This window comes from Labeo rohita, chromosome 10 (genome assembly GCF_022985175.1).
Source record: "Labeo rohita strain BAU-BD-2019 chromosome 10, IGBB_LRoh.1.0, whole genome shotgun sequence".
NCBI lineage: Eukaryota > Metazoa > Chordata > Actinopteri > Cypriniformes > Cyprinidae > Labeo > Labeo rohita.
In genome coordinates, this window is record NC_066878.1 from 26,597,113 (window position 1) to 26,616,228 (window position 19,116).

Here is a 19,116-nt window from a genome sequence, read left to right on the forward strand (position 1 = left end):
TAAGAGTCACAGAATAACCTGCGGAAAAAGATTTACAAGCATCGGGACAGTTTGGCACACAAAAGAGCGGTTGAGATTTCGGAGATGAAGGAAAAGGATGTGCTCCCAAACAAGGTGCTTGAAGTAAATGCTAATTTAATGCAAGAAACAGCTACGTCTTTCAGATCTGCTTATATGGTGGCCAAGGAAAAAATGGCCTACAGAAAGCTCCCTGCTGTAATGTCCCTTCAAAAACTTAATGGTGCAAACGTGGGAAATGTGCACAAATCAGACCATGCTTGTGCTGAAATAATCTGACATATTGCCAGTGAAATGAGAGCTAAACTTGTTTCAAAAGTAAAAGAACTGGGATCACGAATCAGTATCACGATAGATGAGAGCACAGTTCATGGCCTGGCTTATATGATCATTTATGTGCGGTGTGACATGACAGGAACGGGGGAAGTGGATAATGTTTTTTTTAGATATCGTTGAGCTTTCAGAAGGCACGGATGCCAAATCGATGTACAAAAGTTTGAGGAAAAGCTTGATACAAGCAGGACTGGATGATGAGTTTCTGGGAAAAAATCTCATCTGCATTGCAACGGATGGAGCAGCGGTACTGACGGGCAGAGTCGGCGGACTCGTCACTAAACTCAAACAAGATTTCCCCAAAGTTCAGTCAATACACTGTCTAGCTCACCGACTTGAGTTAGCTGTCAAAGACTCACTTAAGGAAGTAGCTGGATGTAACCAATTTGAATTTTTTATCTCAAAACTTTACGCCCTCTATAACCAGTCATCAAAAAACGCCCGTTTGCTCCAGAAGGCAGCTACAGGTTTGAACATGCAAATCCTAAAAATAGGTCAAATCTTTACAATTCGTTGGGTGGCTAGTAGTTTTCGCACTGTGAAGGCAGTATGGAACGATTATCCTGCACTGGCGCACCAATTCAGAACAGCCATGGAAGACACATCTCGCTGCGACACAGAGAGGCAGAAATTCAGGGGCCTGCACAAACTCCTTACAAGCACAGGTTTTTTGGCTGATTTGGCATGTATGAAGGATGTCCTGCGAGAACTACAAAATCTGTCGCTAAAACTGCAACGCAAACAAACATCTTTAGTTGATGCAAGTTGCCACATTCAGCAGACCATTGACGTCTTGACAGCCATGAAAGCAAGTGGAGGAAAATCCACACAAAAAGCTGAACAACGCATATCGACTGGCCTGTTCAAAGATGTTGAGCTTTCAGAGAGCAGGCCGAAGATAAACCATCTTCAGTTTAATCAGTCTATTATCAACAGCCTAAAGAAGAGACTGCCCGAACCGGACCTTGTCCAGATGCTGAAACCGCTGGATAAACGCTTTTGGCCACAGCAACATAGCGCCCGTATCCTATATGGGGAAACTGAAGTTCGAGCATTGGCAAAAACACTGGGAGAACCGGCCCGAGAGGCTGTCGAGGAGTTCCGGGACTTTAAATTGCAAAACAGAGCACCAGGGAAAACGCTTGTCAAACTTCAAACAGCAAGTCTGACCTACTTGCTGTCCTCAGCTGAGTGTGAGAGGGGATTTTCTGCCGTGAATTCTACTGACAGCAAGTATCGCAACAAGTTGCGTGAACAAAGCCTCTCCTCGCTTCTCTTCGTGGATCTGAATGGACCCTCTTTGGAGCAATTTGACCCTCTGCCTTTTGTATCATCTTGGATTAAAGCCGGTCACCGACCCTCAACATTCTGGGTTACAGGACGGAAAGCAAAGACAGAAGACCCCAGGCCTCTGTGGTCACTTCTGATTTAAGGTAAGAATCATGGAATTACTTACTTGACCTGTGCGTTTGTGAGGATTGGCCCTAATCCTATTTAATATTGATGTATTTTTTTTATGATTGTTATGTGAGTTATTCTGTTTTCATCATGATTTGCATGATGTAGGCCTAAGTGCGGTTGATTCAGAACCGTGGACAGAGCTGTTTGCCCTAACACTGACAACACTGACTGACGCTTGCGTTTTGAAGTAAACGGTTTACTAAGTAAACAATAGGTTTACTGTAAACATATTGTTTTAAATGCCCGAACATGCACCAAAAGCGTTAAAGTCAGTCAGGGAGGATCGGAAAATAGGGCTCCCCCCGAAAGCCACTTTGTAATTCGAACCCTGATTACAGCCATTTCTCTTATAAAGCTATGACAGATTTGCATGTTTTTTTAAATGTGTACTAAATGTGTTTATACTTATTTTTAGACATTGGGTTCTTCAGTGAAGGGAAAACTACAACAGTGGAATCTCACATTAAACATCCACATGCCAATTAACTGAACAGTTCAAGGTAAGTAAACTATTTATATTAGTGATCCATATACATTACCAGTCAAAAGTTTTTGGACAGCAAGATTTTTAATGTTTTTAAAGAATTCCAATCTCTATAAGCCTACATTTATTTGATCCAAAATACAGCATTTAAAATAATTGCTTTCTATTTGAATATATTTTAAAATGTAATTGTCCAGTCTTTTCAAAGCTGAATTTCAAAATAGAAAGCGGTTATTTAAAACAGTAAAAATATTTCACAATGTTACTGCTTTTACTGTATTTTGGATCAAATAAATATAGGCTTAGTGAGTAGAAAAGAATTCTTTAAAAAACATTAAAAATCTTACTGTTCAAAAACTTCTGATTAGTAGTGTAGGTTTTCCAACAATTATATAAAAAAAATGTTTCTAGTTGATCTGTAAAATGTTTCTTCTTCTGCTTCATCTTATCACAGAGGAAGGAGTGAATGAAGGAAGTTTTATGCTACCGGATGACACCAGCATTGCTGCACTAATTCCAAGAACTCCTCCCAAGTTTTTAGCATTTTCAATGGTGAAGCAGTGGAACAGAAGACCTTACTACAAGCAGTGGATCTGTGTTTCAAACATTTCTATATGTATGACATCAACTACCCAAAGCCCTCTGCACCCATTTGCAGCACACAGTCTTTAATATTCCAGGAGTTCTTTCAACACATTACCTCTTCCTTAGAAACTTTGTATTTATTGATCAGTAAAAACTTTTTATGTTACTGATTATCAGCAAGTCCAGCAGCCAGCAGATTTACTTTGTTTTATTATTGTTATTATTATTATTATTATTATTATTACTTGTGTTTATGATTTTTTATTTTTGTTTTATTGATAAAGGTTTGTATGTTATGTTTGTTTTATTTGTGCACATTTGTCATAAGTATCATGGGTACATTTGTAGAAATAGCCAAAATTGCATTGTATGGGTCAAAATTATCAATTTTTCTTTCATGCCAAAAATCATTAGAATATTAAGTAAAGATTATGTTCCATAAAGATATTTTGTAAATCTCCTACCATAAGTATATCAAAACTGAATTTCTTATTAGTAATATGTATTGCTAATAACTTCATTTGGACAACTTTAAAAGTAATTTTCTCAATATTTAGATTTTTTTGCACCCTCAGATTCCAGATTTTCAAATAGCTGTTCTATCCTAACAAACCATATATTAATAGAAAGCTTATTTATTGAGCTTTCAGATGATGTATACATTTAAATACTAAAAACTTGACCCTTATGACGGGTTTTGTGGACCAGAGTCACATTTGTTGGTTTTGAATTCAGTGTACATCTTGAAAATATGTCAGTTGTGTGTGCATATTTATGTGTTTTGAATGTAATATATTTACACATTCTTGTACACTTATTTTGTAAACATTTGCAGTATGAATTTATTGAACTAAAACTGTTTTACATTTCAAAATATATTTGTTAAAAAAACTATTTGCATATTTAAATAAAATATTTATTTGAAAACAAAGTAGTGTTATAATGTATTTTTATTAAAAATAAAAAAAAAAAAAAAAAAAAAAAAAAAAACCCAACTGGATTTTAACCCAATTCATTGGGTTAAAATAACCCACAGATGGGAAGGTGCTATACCAACCCATAGTTGGGTTGCTAGTTGGGTTATTTTTAGTGAGTAGCATCAGTCCAAATTTTACTCTTTATGACATTGCCTTCAATTATTTTATAGCTTTGCTATATGGTTTTCACTTTACTGTTGTTTCATTTCGTTGCTTTTGACACAGGAACAGAAGCAAAAATAATCAGTCACTGTTTAGGATGCGTGTTTTGCTGACTATTTTTCAGAAGAAAAACCTTATCTTTTTAACCTTACCATTTACACTTTAAACATGTTTCTCTTTTTAAAGACAGTCAAATGGTCTTTTAATTTAAACAAAAAACATTATTCAGTGTGATATTTGGGAATACTTGATTCCCTATCTGTCGTACACTCTGAGTTGTGTCGAGTAGTGTACGACACTAGGGGTCGCTCTTGGGAGCCCAAACACCTCTGACAGTTTTGAGAAAGGCCAATAAAAATCGGTGTGCAGATTTTGCATAGCTGGCCACGCCCCGGCCATCCGGGTATAAATAGGGCAGCGCGTGCATCTGCTCACTCGTTCTGTTTTTCGGAGCCGAATGCAGTGCCTCTGCGTGAGAAACGGCAACATTCACCTCTCTCGTTGTTGGATCTACGGCACAGACAGCGGTCTCTCCCTCTCTGACACAGCTTGTGTTGTGAGAGTTCCCCTGCGTGCGTCGACGGCGATCTTCAAGAGAAGATTCTCCTCTAATTGAGCAAATTTTCTCTAAAAGAGCTGCACAGTACGGATTGTGTGTTTCATTATGCCTTTCCGTCCATGTCCTACAGGTTGCGGATTCTACCTTTCCCCTAACGATTGGTACGAGCGCTGTGTTCAATGCTTGGGGCGTAAGCATGCTGACGCAGCGTTCTCTGAGGGAGGTTGTCAAAACTGCGAGGACATGCCCTTGGGCACGCTTCGCTCGAGAGCCACGTTCTTTTCGAAGAAGCCACGGCTCACCTCAACTGCTTCCTGCTCCAGTCCTTCTACTTCCGGGTTCGAGGCCACTGCGATGTGCGTTGAGGGAGAGTGACAGGAGCTGAGCGATGTTTTGCCGGGTATGTCCTCGCAGGGCGATGTCCACTATGGTGGTCCAGGAGCGCCACCTGTGGCTAAACCTGGCCGAAATGCGAGATGCCGAGAAAGTTCGCTTTCTTGACGCTCCCATTTCCCAGGCTGGTCTCTTTGGCGAAACCGTGGAGGAGTTTGCCCAGCAGTTCTCCGCGGTGAAGCAGCTGACGGAGGCCATTAAGCACATCCTGCCTCGGCATGCAGCGAGCGCTAGCCCAGCTCTGCCGAAGCAGCAATCTCCGCCTGCTCCACGCCGAGGGAGGCCCCCTACGAGAGCAGCTCAGGCCCCGCAACCTGCCGGTCCTGTAGCTAGATCCGCCCAACGGTCCAGTACTCGTAGGAAGGTGGCACCGCCAGCTCGTCCTCAGGCTACTAAGAACCCTCGTCAGGCTTAAAAGCATTCCTGAGACGGGCAGCCCAGGGAAGAGGGATCGTCTGACCTGTCTGGGTCCACACTCGACGAGGGGACGAGCGCTGGATTCGGCTCCAACTCGGCTGTCTACCACGTGGCAGACGGCCACCACATGGTCAATAAAAGAGAAATTTCCTTCTTCTCTGGGCGTTACGCACAGCACCTCTGACCCTCTACACGACGGTCGGATGCTGTTTCCTCCATTCAGGACATGCGGTCACACACCTACTGTGTTCCCTCATGTTCTGAGACAGCAAGCTCATTCAGACGATTTCCCTTCTCAGGGGAATCCTCTGCTCAGCTCTCACGGCACAAACTCCCTGGGCAAAACAGCCAGTGGTCTCCGGGGCTTCTCACCTCCAGCCACACGCCGTTTTCCCAGCCACAGTGCCCCCATCCTTGGTAAATCAGATGTAACTCCTTTGAGACCTCTAATGGAGAATTTTTTTGGATTGGCTGAGTCTCCCCAATCCTTCCCGCTGGCTCCTCAGGACCATTCGGCTCAGCTATGCTATCCAGTTTGCATGTCGTCCGCCCAAGTTCCGTGGTGTTCCCACTACCTCGGTTCAGGGCAGCAACACCGCGGTTCTTTGTGCGGAAATCGCAGTCCTTCTGGCGAAGGATGCAATAGAAACTGTCCCCTCAGCCGAAATGAAGAAAGGGTTTTACAGCCCCTAATTCATTGTACCCAAGAAGGGTGGTGGCCTCAGACCAATCTTAGACCTGAGGGTTTTGAATCCGGCCCTACTCAATCTCCTGTTCAAGATGTTAACCCTCAAGCACATTCTCACGTGCGTCAGGGCTCAAGATTGGTTTGTGGCAATAGACCTAAAGGACGCTTACTTTCATGTCTCGATCCTTCCAAGACACAGGCCGTTCCTGCGGTTTGCCTTTGAAGGTCGGGCTTATCAGTACAAGGTTCTCCCCTTTGGCCTCTCCCTGTCGCCCCGCGTCTTTACGAAGGTAGCAGAGGCTGCCCTTGCCCCCCTCAGGGAAATGGACATCCGCATTCTCAATTATTTCGACGACTGGCTAATCCTAGCTCACTCGTGGGATTTGGTTTGTGTTCACAGGGACATGGTTCTCAACCATCAATTGCCTAGAGTTGTTGGCAGTGCTTCTAGCTCTGAGGAGGTTCCGACCTATGATTCAGGGCAAGCATATGTTGGTCCGGTCAGACAACACGGCGGAGGACAAGGGACAGATTCTGGAGGACAAGGAACAGATTCTCTTGGTAGCCCCCTTCTGGCCCAACAGAACCTGGTTCTCAGACCTGATGCTCTTGGCATCAGCTCCTCCCTGGCACATTCCTCTGAGGAAGGACCTCCTTTCTCAGGGGAAGGGCACAATCTGGCACCCGTGCCCAGTGGTCTTTGGAACCTTCACCTATGATCCCTGGACGCGACCAGGAGGATTTCAGAGACCTTTCACTATCAGTGATGAACACCCTCTTACAGGCAAGAGCCCCCTCTACCAGGCGGCTGTATGACCTGAAGTGGCGCATTTTTGTGAACTGGTGTTCCCACGGAGATGTGGCATCGAGTCAGTGTTATCCTTCCTCCAAGAAGGCCTGGACAGGCACCTATCTGCCTCAACACTCAAGGTTCATGTGGCAGCTATATCAGCTAATCATGACTTGGTGGGTGGCAGATCGGTGGGGAAACACGATTTGATAATCAGGTTTTCTAGAGACTGAACCCTCCTCGGCCGCATCTTATCCCCTCTTGGGATCTCACTGTGGTTCTCCAGGGCCTACAGCAGGATCCATTTGAGCCCCTTCAGTCAGTCGAACTTGATGCCCTCTCATTAAAGACGGCTCTCCTGATGGCGCTCACTTCTGTCAAGAGAGTGGGAGACCTCCAAGCCCTATCCATTAACAATTCGTGCCTAGAATTCGGATCGGCAGATTTTCACGTTATCCTGAGACCCCGGCCTGGATACGTGCCCAAGGTCCCCACCACTCCCTTCAGAGATCAGGTGGTGACTTTGCAAGCTATTTCTTCTCAGGAAGATGACCCCAACCTGACCTTGTTATGCCCTGTCCGTGCCCTGCGCATTTATATGGAACGAACTCAGCCCTTCAGACGTTCGGAACAGCTCTTTGTCTGTTATGGAGGACAGCAGAAGGGGAAAGCTGTCTCCAAACAGAGTATCTCCCACTGGCTTGTGAACGCAATCCGTACAGCCTACCAGACCAGAGGCCTACCCTGCCCACTGGGAGTGAGAACCCACTCAACCAGGGGCGTTGCTGCTTCGGCAGCTCTTGCGAATGGGGCCTCACTAACAGACATCTGTAGAGCTGCAGGTTGGGCTACACCTAACACATTTGCCAGATTTTACAATTTGCGCATGGAACCAGTGTCAGCTAGGGTCTTGAACGCAAACTCTTGACTCAGCGCACTGGTCGGTGTAGAGCTTGCCTAAGCGCTTCCCCTAATGGTGATTACGCTTCTGAGTTTCAGTAGGTTTCCTGATGTGAACCCTGGAAACCATCTCCATCACTGGCACTTCTGGACGTAGCAGAGTTTTTGCGGAGGAACTCGCTACAAATGCCAACACAAGGTATGAACACCCTTAATTATTCATGGTTGGAGTTGTGCCCCATATGTAGTGGCTCCTTATGTGGCCCCATATGTGTATTTCCACCTATAACTCTTTGTGGTGCAGTGTTTTCTCCTGAAGACAGGTTTGTCTCTAGGGTCTGAGTTTGGTTGTCTCCCCTGGCGTGAGACCCATCTCAGGTCCCATATCTAATGATGTTCATTTTACACCCCCCCTCTGGGCAGGTTGTGATATCCGTAGTGCCTTTTTTTCTTCGGGAAACAGGCACTTTCCCAACGTTCTCAAGACACTCAGCTGCTCCACTGAGGAAGGCCTGGCTGCAGGACACTGCTGTAACAGGTCAGTCCTTGGACGTTGAATGGTCACGAAGAGGTGAGCTGCACTTGTTAAAGTGCCCCTATTATGCCATTTTAAAGGTTGCTAATATTGTTTTAATAGATTCCCAAAACAGGTTTACATGTATGCAAGGTCAAAAAACACTTCAGTTTTCTCTAAAAATAGATTTAATTTTACCCCATTTCTAAATGATTCATAAACGACTCATGCGAAGCAGTTAGAAGAATCAGTTTCTCTAAACCCCTCCTTTCCGTGAGCCCTCACTGCTGTGATTGGTCAGATGGCGCAGTCCTTTATGATTGGTCTATCGCGTACAGCGTGTCGGAGAACGAAACGCCCATTGCCATCACTGACTGACAGCCCTGGATACTTGTCAATACATAGAAAAGATGGCATCGATTTTACCATAACAATTCCAGCCAGAGTCTGATGATGAAACGGCTGAAGTGGCTGATCGACAAGTTAGCACAGTCTACCGTGGAAAGTGCACGCAATTTGCTTATGTAAGCGAACCGGGCACACCTCTATGTTGTAAACTTCAACAATGTATAATGCATTAAGGCGGCTTTCACACCGAACACGGAAAGTGCTGCGCTGGCCGCTGGGTTCAGTGCAGCCCTTCAGAGCACAGCAGCAAAAGTTCATTTGAACAACTCATTTGAACTTTGTCTGTGGCGTGTGCGCTCCGCTGCACGTGCTCTTTGGTCGAGGCAGAACAAGCCGTCCTCGCAGGGCGGAAGAAATTGAAACGAATGGGTTTCATAGCACAGCGCTTTCTGCATTCGGTGTTAAAGTCGCTTCATGCGCCATCCTTTATCATTACTCCAACTAATGAGACAGACAGACAGTTAAGCTTCATCAATCACAAATTGTCAGACTACAGTGGGTCCACAGCTGAACAACAGAACTACAGAAGCGTGATTTAGCCGGTTAGCATGACGTGCAGGATTGTTACACAACATAACATACACAACTACTTATTTTTTGAACGATCGCTAGAAAATACAATCTTTGTAGATTCATCATCTTTTGGAAGTGAATATAAAACAATTTTACTCACAGCATAGGATACAGCGTATAATGTATGTGTAAATTTTCATGTGACGTAAACCACATGGAAATGTATGAGCGGGCAAGTTGTTCGCGACGTAGAACGTGGGTGGACATTATGCAAATGTGTTACTTTGTGACGTGTGGCCGTAACAGAAAAAGATTTGAAATCCTGACGACTCGTTCAGGCAAATGTGAGCTGACTCTTTTTTGATAGATAATAACTTTATTTATCGTGCACTGTCGGTTTCACAACTTTGCAGATAGTTTATGTTCACATACAGCTACATGACACACTACATGAAAGATCATATTTGAAAAGGCATAATAGGGGCACTTAGATACGTTGGCTTGTTACTATCTGCGCTGATCACTCATGATGTGGCCAGACTTGTGGCGTGTTTTTATGGGGACCCCTAGTGTCGTACACTACTCGACACAACTCAGAGTGTACGACAGATAGGGACCGTCTCGGTTACGTATGGTAACCCTCGTTCCCTGATGGAGGGAACGGAGACGTTGTGGCCTCCATGCCACGACTCTGGACCGCCTCTGAGTGAGCTGAGACGCTCGGCTCCTCAGATCAGAATGGGTGAGCAGATGCACACGCTGCCCTATTTATACCCGGATGGCCGGGGGCGTGGCCAGCTATGCAAAATCTGCACACCCAGTTTCAATGGCCTTTCTCAAAACTGTCAGAGGTGTTTGGGCTCCCAAGAGCGACCCCTAGTGTCGTACACTACTTGACACAACGTCTCCGTTCCCTCCATCAGGGAACAAGGGTTACCATACGTAACTGAGACGTTTTGAGTGGCCAGTGGTGCCATCATGTGGCCAAATATTTAATGTCTCTAATATTGCTCCATAATGTATCTTCTCATATTATAAAATAACTTAAACCCACATAAACACTTCATGCAATTTCATTTTCATTTTAAGTTTCTTTATATTGGTGCTCTGATTACCCTTTGTTGTTTGACAATTAAAAAAAAAAAATTTATAGATTCTAGGATTCAACACTATTTTCTTATTTATGCAAAACTTATTGCACACGCAGTGGAATATGCATTACATTGGACGTTACATTTTCAAATTAAATGGAAACATGGTCGTTTTATAAAGTCAGCTGTGGTGTGATGAGGGGTGAACACAGCGAAAACTACAGTAGATAGGGAACCGATTGCTCCTTTTCTGACAAAGAACTGCACAGATGCAGATATTATAACAATCTATTGATAAACACACCTTTGTCCTCTGTTTTTCACTCTGCGCTGCTGCGGTCTGCGGATTGAACAAGAAGAACGCGCTGAAAGACAGGAGGAGATTTAAAGGAGACTGAAATTTAAAGGGGACCGAGGCTTTTACAAATTAGTGTACAGTTTATGAAGCTAATCGCAAAAAATGGCCTAGCGACGCCCATGATTCACACACACACACACACACACATGTTTGTTTTTGTGAATTGTGGGGACTTTCCATAGACTTCTATAGATTTTATACTGTCTAAACAACATTGTATATCCCCTAACCCAACCCTTACCCTAAACCTACCCCTTACAGAAAACATGTTTGCATCGTTACACTTTCAGATAAACATCATTTGCTATTTTTAATAATTTTTTAACATTGTGGGGACCGCAAAAAATTCTTCCGTTGCATCACTGTAGACAGTTTATTGGCTCCACGAAACTCCAAAGTGCAAAAATGTCCAAAACAAAGCTTATATTCAAGAGAAGATTCACAGTCACATCAGCTTTGCGCTGTTGCGGTGAAAAACCTTTTGCCCTTCTGGGTCAAACGCCTACCTACCGCAGTAGGAAGGCTACCTATATACTTTAGTAACAATAAATCTCACAGCGCCACTCAGTGGTCAAAATGAGAATTTTAAACATCACCTTATTTGAACATTTTGGCTCCTACACCTGTAATGATTCTTCAGTGGTTCTTTGGGGTGGTGCTATTTAGCACCATCTTTAAAGATATAGGTGCTATGTAGCACTATGTAGCACTTAAAGTGATTACGAGCCAAAGAAACACTTTTAGTGCTATTTAGCACCATTTTTTTTTTTTAGAGTGTTGACTATACAATGTTAATCTTATAATTTTCACTCTGGATGAGCGTTCCTCATCATGTTGGCTGTTATTGCAGCCTTTTTTTCTATGCTGGTGGCTGTAACACAGTTCATTTGATAGTAATATATGGAGAGGGAATCAATTTCCTTGGTGGCTCTGGCAGTGAATTTATTGACGTTTTTTTGAAAGAGTTTTCTCTGAAGAGGGAACACAAATGTCACAATCCACACAGTCAAAACAAATGCACTCAGAGTAGTGAAAATACAAACTCATTTTGTAATTTTGGTGTTTTGACTGTCACTTTAGTGTTACGGATAGGGCTGTGAATCTTTGGGTAAACAGTGAATTGAAGAGAATCAGAATTAGCTTTATTCACCAGGTGTGTGCAAACACACAAGGAATTTGTTGTGGTTTTTTTTAAAGGTGCTCCTGGTACATACATACATACATACATACATGCATTCATACATCTATACATTTCTGACATGAGAACAGTGAAAACATTTAAATAAAATAAAAACTTAAGATTTATGTACAGATTTGTGCATTATTTACTCTATATATAGCTGTATAAATAATGAGATGTGCAAATGTATTTACATAATACTACAGAAAGAGACAATAATTAGAAATGGAGAAAAAATGCAGAAATGAATTGTAGAGCACAGGTAATGATTCATGCTTTAGCTTTATAAAAAAACAAACAAACAAACAAACACTTCTGTCCACTGTTAGATGTTAGTTTAATGATGCTATGGCATGACATATAGCATATGTAGAAATTCACCCTAGTAAAAAGTAATATATTTAAAATACATTTATTTCAAACTAAGTATAGTTCAAATCTATTAACATGTTTACTGATATATCCCTCAAGACTTATTAATATAAAACTTATAATTAAACTTTATTTGGAGCAATACATGTGCACAATTCACATTTCTTAATATTAAGCCTAAAGTGTGTTTTAATGTCACTATTGCTGAGGATTATATGATCTTTCAATGAAAAAAGTTATTTAAATGCAAAATATTTCAAGTGTACCAGAAATATACTTGTAATAGTTCCACTTTAGCGCAATAAAATATACTTCAGTTCATCTTTAGTTGGACTTAAGCACTATATTTCTAATTTAGCACACTTTATATCAGTTTAGTATAGGCTACTAGAAGTACAAATGCAAGGTAATTTTTTATTAAGAACATAAATATGTAAATTTATTTGTTTACTTAGCATTAAATAAATGTATTTCAAAAACATTTTAGTATACTTATTAATAGGGTAACATATGTAAGCCAAGATTTAAAAAAAAGGCTTTAAAAGTAGGCTATCATGTTAACTATTGTGTAGCATACTGTGAATGTAAAGGGTAACATTTTATGTCACACCTTTGCCTGATGTTTCTTTATGCTTCTTTATCTTATTTTCATAAAATAAAATGTCACAGCATTTAAACTTTTCCTTTCTATCAGCAAATGATGGTTCTGTTGATGTAGTAAGGAACGCAACTTTCACACGTCTGATTAACAGATAAACCTCACTCTTATTTTGTGGTTGTTTTAACCATTTCCTTCGTACTTTCAGTTTAACAACATTAAGTTAAAAGTCATTTATCATTCAGTGGAATTGTGGGCATGATTTTACACACTTCTTTTGCTCTGTCCAAACGTGCAGCCTTGCTCAGTTAATGTCAAAGGTATGAATGAGAGCTACTGAAAAACTACAGAAAAGTACAACTATTTTATTCTAGCACAGGGGTGCCCAACCCTGTTCTTGGGGATCTACCTTCCTTCAGAGTTTAACTCCAGCCCTGATCAAACACACCTGTCTGTAATTATCAAGTGTTGCTTCAGATCCTAATTAGTTGGTTTTGGTGTCTTTGATCGGGGTTGGAGCTGAACTCTGCAGGAAGGTAGATTTCCAGGAACAGGGTTGAGCACCCCTGCTCTAGCAGTACTGACCAGGGAGAGATCACACATTAACTGTTCAAAAAAAACGTGTCGATGAGAGCGCGCGCGCAATCCTGTGACCGGCAGAAAATGGAGCGCGTGAAGGAGAGATGAAGGGAACAACACTGGTCTCCATTAATTCGAGCTTGTAGTAATTTAATGTGTATATATTTTAAAGCACTGAATCGCTATAGAATTCATTAGATTCTTAGTGTTTTAAATCGATTATTGGCCGAAATCAATGATTCACGATTCAAAAATCCATGTTTCTAGATCGATGCGTATGCATCGTCAGGTTTTGTAATCGATGCATCGAGAAAACGAGTGAATCGTTACACCCCTAGTTACGGAGTTATGTGTGACAACTCAAAAGCAAAGTGTATGATGTATAAACAGTGTTTTACTTTTGAAATGCAAAGATTCACTTGTAATTTTAAATAAAGATTGTGACTAGATGAAAAAAAGCAAAAGAAAAAATCAGTTACATCTTTAGACACATATTTGGCGACAAATAAGAAAACTGACCGCTGTAACAAAACAACTTCCTTTTTTTCACCATGACAGGAAAGTGACCAGGAGACACTGAAAGATTTTAAGTTTCCAAATACTTTGATGTAAATGTAAATGAATATTACACTAGTTACATTTTTAGATTCATGCATGTACATTTACTAAGAAAACCGGCAATTACTAAGAAACTTCAAGTAACTACAAGTTCCTTATTTTACTCCTTTTTTACTCCCTTTTTTCAGGAGACACTTGTCAATTAAATGACAGAAGACAGAATTTAAGGTCTGCATGCCAAATGCATTATCATAAATGCAAATGTAAATAAAATGAACATGAAAATATACTATTAAACGCTATAAAAGTGACCTGGATCAGTGTGAGCGGTATTACTGCTGCACGTCTTTTGTAGTATAAATAGTGTGAGTAGTGTATTCATAATCATATTATTGAGCCTGGCAAGGCCGGTATAAGTCTAAGCATAATGAAATACTGAGAATTAACATGTGTTGGTTTGACCTATATGTTGCAAAAGACTTATGACATCATGTCTGATGTGATGCCAGAAAGAGCAAACTATTATTTTTAAAGAGGAAAATGTCCTAGAGCTGAAGATCTTAATTTATATCATTTTACACAGGCTCGGGTCGGGCACGGGCTTGCGCTCCGGCTTGCGTGGTAAATGAGCGGTCATGTGATGCGTTTCGATTAGCCCGAGAAAGATGCGAAAATGGATGTTGAGGAGGTGAAACGGAGGCTTGCCTCTGGCGATTACGTTTTGGCAAAATTTACAAAACTTGCAAAATAAGCCAGATCAGTACTATGCATCCCGGCCAGTAGCAGCAGCAGTGAAAGGGTGTTCAGTGCTGCTAGACGCACCATCAGTGAGCGCAGGACCGCGCTAAAGCCATCTATCGTGGATTCAATAAATTTCCTCCACAAAAACATGTAGCCTAATCTTGGTGAGTAAAGGTTTTTCAAATTATAACTAAATATTAATTGAGTCTTAAATGCATAATGTAGACCACCCACCGCCCACATCAAGGTAAACAAAGCGGGAGACTACTTGCATCTTGTTACTGGAAGAAGACGCACTGTGAGGAGAAAGATTTATATTTCCCTCAGAGGAAGAGCGCGATGCGACGCACGGCGAGATCCACCGAAAGAGTAAGTCTTTCTTTTATTAGCCTACTTATGTTAGTTGTTGTGTTACTGTGATATAACCTGTAGACATTATAGTAGTTAGTAGTTAGTATTTTTTTCAAACTATAATTCCTGACTACGTGTAATCAAGTGAAACGTTATGAAGTATGTTTCATTTCATTGCATCGAAATGTTTGACGACGTCAGGATGTTTTTAATGTTCTATAAAATAAAAATGACGCGATGTAATAGTGTTTACATTGTAACACTGAATGATAGTCTAAGATTGTTTAGACAAAACTACTGTCATATGTTCACGAATAGATGTTTATGACGTGCTTAACAATAGTAAATTAGTTTCCCAGACATAAAATGGTTTTGTATTGTATAATACATACAAAGCATGCTTGTGTTTATGACTGTAAAATCATATTTATTTCTTGTATAACAATAGGATATGAAAGTAATATTAGTTTATTTTTAATACTCTGTTTGTGAGTAGGTGTTTAACGTGCTAAACAATAATAATTATTTTCTCAGATATAAATTGTAAATATTTTATGATAGTATAAAGCATGTGTGAGTGTATGACTACAAAATCATACTGTATATATATATTACAGATGCTCCTGATATTAACATGCTCACAGATGTTTTTTTGTTGTTGTTGTTTTCTAGTGATCTGATACCTGCACCACAGATGAATGCTACGTGAAGACTGCCATCTGGACTACTGATGATGAGTTTTGTTTCTTAAATCCATGGAAAGAAGCAGCAATCACTTAAATATCAGGTATAATTTACTTGTTTCACTTGTTGAACAGAATCCAGAAAACAGTTTTCAGGAATGACACAAAGTCTGTTCACATCTCTGTACATGTAACATCAATGTAGTCAATAATGTGCTTTTGACCTTCATTATGTATGTTTTGATGATACTGTGTTGTAAATAAAATACAAATAGTATAAAACTCCATTCTCTGAATCTCTCATTGTTTCTACCTGACAGTCAGAGTCTCACTGATGGGCCATTAGAGGAGGGCCTTTTGTCTCTCAGGTGTAAATCACTAAATATTCATGGACGTTGTCACTCCCTCGCATATTCCCTTTCAATCACAAAACATGTCTTAGAAAATTTAAATCAATATATTGTTTTCTGTAAATGCATGAATGAGATGATTTTCACATCATCTTGTAGAAAAAACTCTAGACAACCACATCCAGTTCTCAAAAGTCTTGTGAACTAATGTTCTGAATGTGTTTCATGGCCTTATTTCCATGACTTAAAAAATTTATTTTTTCACTAACCATGCATAAATGTTGTTTTCTCAAAAACACAAACATGTACATTAATGTTGCTTGCATATTACTGTAGCCCAGTTTTTTTTAGATACTGAAAAAAGCACAAATGTCAGGGCATGTCAGAACTTCTCCAGGGTGCCAAAACACCCTCAGACCCCAGAGGGTTAAATTTCAGCTGCTATTCACTGTCGCGTTAAGGCCGGATTGTGGAGAGAAGTAGCGAAGCAAATCCCGCCGAGCCTTTATCTTAATTTCGTTTAAGATAAGATTGCCAAATACCCATCTTAATTTAGAATTTATCGTAATTTAATTTGTTTAGAAAGACTCATTTTTATTGGCCCGTTGGCCTAGTGTATGTCTAGGCCTATTTAGTGTGCTGAGATGTAACAATGTTACAGAGGACTTTGTTCCAACTTCCAAGTGGCCTATAGCCTAAGTTCGTCATGAATAAATTATGTTAAAACATGTATAAATGACTCAAAAGAGCTGTGTGCTTGCGCACATTTGAATAATGTTGGGCTGTAAAGGGGTTCTGGCTTTTAAAAAGCTGTCAATCAAAATGTACTTGTTGGGATCGGGCCGAATTCTGTTGTTAAGAAAAGAGAAACTCTGCTGCAGAGGGTGACTGATTGATTGGATTTGCTGATTAATCGCCTGAGCAATTGGTTATTGGCAGCATTCCTTACAGATAGTTCCGGGTTTTGTCTGTTGCTGGAGCGGCAGAGAAACGTTTTTATACAGTATGAGAGCGGCCTCTAGAAGTGGACCTCTAGAGCTGTTTGTTTTGGCTGCACAGACCCAGACACTTCAGATGCCAGTTTAAAACAGACAAAACAGTCTGTGTACAGTACACTACAGTGAATGTTTTCATATCTCTCATTCATCTGACGGCAGTTGCCCACTTCTTAGCATGTCTAACCCACATTTCTTGGTTACATCAGACTTGCCAGCGATCTCGTGGGTTTGGCGTCAGATACATGCTATATTAATAAACATTAACTTCAGATACCAGTCAGCAATCACAGGCAGTTTCTGTTGAATAAAAACATTTTCTGTATATATAAAATAACTTGGAAAAGAGTGTCAGGGCTTTGGTGTCAAATAAATACATTTCATATTTTTGTACGGTTACATCAGACTTGTCAGTGATCGCGTGTGTTTTGCGTCAAATACATTTTATACTAATAAACATTAACTTCAGATACCAGTCAGCAATTGCAGGCCATTTCTGTCAAATAATATTTAAAATAACTTGAAATATGATTGTACATTGTCCCTAATTTCTTCAAACAATAGGCCTACTTTTATTCCTAAGTAGCCTAATTTATTGCTTTAATTATTAAGTACTTTATTTTTTTTCGTCAAGCATAAATGCCCCACCTCAGAAATTCATGCCAGTCAGAGTCCCTGCATGGCTTTGACAGTCTTTGCCACAGTTTTGACATTACGAGTAAATGCACAAAAGGTTGGTGAAAACAGTTGTTATGTTTACTAATTAACTTTTTAATGAAATTCGACATCTCTACCACTCGAAAAAAAAGTTTATATGAATGAACGCTATTTTACCTTTAGTGTGTAACGGTGCTGTTTGAGCATAAGCAACATGTGCAAAGTTACAACGATCAAAGTTCAATGCAAAGGGAGATCTTTTCTTTAACAGAATTCACTTTTTAAGGCCAACAACAAATGGCTGGTAGGGACTACAACAAGCTTGTTCACGGGTTCAGAACTCAAACCACCAACAACTATTTTGCATGAAGAATAAAGAAATTCAAAATGAAACTTTGCAAATTTAATAACATTGTAAAAACTGTTATACATATACATATAAAGCAATACTATATAGGAAATCTCAACTGACTGATCATTTATGTCATCACCAAATGTAAACTATCCTTGTCCAGCTCTCTATATGTCATGGGTTCATTGTGTTTTGGTTCCGTTTTTCCTGTTCTCCTGCCTTCTGTTTCTGTTCCTCATGTGTTGCTATGGTTTTTGATTAATTACACTGCACCTGTCATTAATTTGCTCTCATTTGTCCTTGTATTTAAACTCCCATTCTGTTCAGTCTTTCTTTGTCCGTTCTCAGTCTATATTAGTTGTGTGTTTGCCCTGTCTGCCTGGTTTTTCCATTATTATTAAAATCATTTTACTTAAAACATTCTCCATTCGTCATCTGCCTACCTGCCTGCTACACACCTGACACTATACTATAAATACATTATTAATATAAATACATAAATTAAATTAAATTACAAACAAACAATAATATATTATATTATACATTATATTAACATTATAAATGCTGTAAACAATTGTGTATATATAAATGCAACATTTATTTACATTTTTCCAGTTGCTATTTTTAAGCTGACATCAGTATTTTTCAATTTATGATTTCCCTTGTGTGTCGGGAAGTCTTAGCCAGCTTTATCTAGAGTTGGTCAAGATATTTCACAACTTAACCATGTTTGAAGTGTTGGTGATCCTGATGAAGTGATAAAATTGAAGAAGTGGTATAAAGTCTTGAACATTAGAGAAGAAAACCAGGATAATTGTGAACTGAATCATCACAACGTGAGTCATGATTGCTTATATAGAGTTATTTATATGATTTTAAAGACTATTTGTACATTTAAGTAATGCTAAAATAGTATTTATTTAGTTGCATATTTGTTATCATAATTCAGCTTTGCTGATAATTTAAATGCATTAATTATATATTCATTTATTCGTCAAGTTTCTTATATAACACAACACTTTAAATATGATTCATGGTTTTTCACTGAT

The 19,116-nt window shown here is 40.0% G+C and overlaps 1 protein-coding gene across 1 annotated transcript in view; it reads left to right on the forward strand.

Moving 5' to 3' along the window:
• The window catches only part of LOC127171566 (C3a anaphylatoxin chemotactic receptor-like), a 144,182-nt gene that overhangs the window by 109,762 nt on the left and 15,304 nt on the right, over positions 1-19,116 (forward strand).